Below are 2,672 nucleotides of genomic sequence, written 5' to 3' on the forward strand. Positions count from 1 at the left end.
GCCATGAGTACATTTAAGATACAGGCTCCTGTGTCCACAGGGAGAGCTGGGGATCCAGCTGCCCTTATTCACCTGGACAGCAGAGATGCTGAGTGGAGAGCTGTACTTTTCCTAGTGTCTTCTGTCGTTACCTTGATTGCTAAAATGGCTTGGGCTTTGGCCTTCTCTTTTCTTGTTTTGGCCTCTTTAGAAAAGACCATCTTATTAGCAGGGCCGTGGTGAAATAAACCTTTAATCCCAGCACTCAGGAGGCAGAGGCAGGTGGGTCTCTTGAGAGTTCAAGGACAGCTTGGTCTACAGAGTGATTTCCAGGATGGCCAGGACAATAGAGAAACCCTGTCAAAATGGAAGAAAAGACCATCCCCCTAGTCCTCACCAGTTCCCCAGGTCAGAGCTAGGTCGCCCCCTGGCTTTTTCTCAGGAAGTCTCCCCATGACCAGCCTAGGGCAGGCAGGACCCTGTAACTCTTTAGGATTGCTTTGGGCTGCAGGCCTCCTTTATACCTGTGCTTGGGAATGGCATCTTTCCACACAGAGAAGGCAAGTGCCTTTGCTAGTCTCCGCCAAGTTCATCAGTCAGAACCATTGCAACCAGCCTCATCTTTGTGGTAGGGATGGTCATAAGCTACAAGCAAGTGCTTTTATTCTTTGCTTAGCAATGAGGCCCTGTCTTGCTGATGTAGTTGAAGTTGTCACATGTACCAACTACCGTAAGCATTGGTGAACACTCCTGGACTCGTAACCCTAAACACTCCATGTTGCTTACTGTCCTGCTGCTGCTCACAACATCTAGTCTAGTGCTGGATCTTTGAAGAGCAGCCTCCCACACCTCCAAAATTATGTTCCTTCCCTAGTGAGGTCTCTGAGCATGAAAGGGCCTGTCAGGCAAGGGTCAGGAAGCCCTGCTTATACTCCATATTTCCTCTTGGTCAGGTTTTAGCACAAGCTGGACACCAGCACTTGAGTAATCTTCCTTAGTACTATGGAAGACTAGTTGAGGGAAGAGGCTGGATGCTTAAAGCCACATTTCTAATGCTGTCTCATCTCCAGGATAGGTCATTAGAACAGCTGGTCACACCCTAGTACCTAGTCTTATAAAAGTAGGATTGGGTGGTGGCTTGGGGTGTGGGAAGTGTCAGAGCCTGTAAGTACAACTTATGTGATCAAGGTACATCTAAGAAAGGGGTCTGCCATCCTCAATCCTAGAGAGTGGTGCTGAGCGTATGAGAATTGGGTTAACAAGAGAATTGTAAATTTAGGAAAGGCCAGAGGTGGGAGAAGTAGCTTTTCCCCTTGGATGCTGAGGTACAAATGTTTAGACAGCCAGTGGCAACAGCTATTGGCCAACCAGTTGCTCTTTCTGGTTCTGGCCCTACCACCTGGCAATGATAACTGAATGTGAAGTTGGTATTCCAGAGCATCAGTAACCCAATGCTGCCAGCCCTCTTGATGCCACCTCTCCCTGAACTGGTCAAGGAAGCATAGGATAGGGCTCAAAACAGTATCCTGGTCCTGAGACCTTGTCAACATTTACAATGGGATGACTCCAAAGCTATCAGCAGGTAGAGGGATGCCCAAGGGATACTTGGCCTTGGTCTCCTTAACGGGGAAGGGGTAGGGAGATGGAGATGCCCCTAGAAGCACCTAGCCCTCTACAAGTCTCTTTCCCCTCCCTATTCACCAGCAGGGCTACAATGTACATTCCCACCTAGAGTTGTTGAGTGGCAGGGAAATAAGGCAGTGTCCTTGTGACCCAACCAGCCTTCCCATCAATAGGACTCAGCTTCTGGGAATGGGCCCCAGATTTCCCACTCAAATCCATCTTAACATCTTGTCCACCACCAATTTGCTTGAAAATCTGGGCATTTGGGAACTAACGAACCAACATCTCCCAACACAGCAGCATGATGACAATGAACACAGGGAGTCCAATCAACAGAGTAAAAAGGCAGCTTGCTTTATTCTTGGGGTGTAGGTGGGGAACAGGTATCCTGTAGCCTCCAATACAAATTCACCAAGCCTGAGGCACCCAACAAGTGGTACATTGGAAAGGTACATCTCTCACATCTCTCATTCAGCCAACTTTACTTTCATTAGGTCCAGACCTCCCAACTCCTACCAGATCTCTAGGCTAAGTGAGGTCTATGGTATCCACTGGGTTTAGCTTCTCAAAGCCCTGGACATCTAATCTCCTTGGCTCAGGCCACTAAGAAGAGTGGCTCTGCTCCAGACGGCATAGGCCAGGGGTCAGCAAATTCTTTTTAGATGGATACTGTGCCCACAATCCCTGTGATTTCATTCTCTTTCAGTCACTGGGGAAGGAAGTGGGCCCCATGGGTGTACCTTGAAAGCCAACTCAGATCCTCCCTGCCACCCCTCAGAGTAGAGACCACCAGGAAAGCTGCTGCTTATTCTTCCCCACTCCCTTGCTTTCCCTCCCACCCAACCCTCCCTCCTTTCCTCCCCCCAACCTCCTTCCCAGCCAGCATTCAGTGGGATCTACCTTTGTCAGGCTGCCTGAAGGATCTGCCAACCCCCAGAGCAGGTCCACAAAACAGAAAACAACTATTGACAAGCACATAAAAGGAAAAAAAGCCACAAAATTCAGGTTTGCCTTTGTCTACAAATAACTGCAGCTTCCAGGGGTGGGGAGAGGCCGTGCTCAGCAAGCTG

The sequence above is a fragment of the Phodopus roborovskii genome, unplaced genomic scaffold (genome assembly GCF_943737965.1).
Source record: "Phodopus roborovskii unplaced genomic scaffold, PHOROB, whole genome shotgun sequence".
Classification (NCBI taxonomy): Eukaryota; Metazoa; Chordata; class Mammalia; order Rodentia; family Cricetidae; genus Phodopus; species Phodopus roborovskii.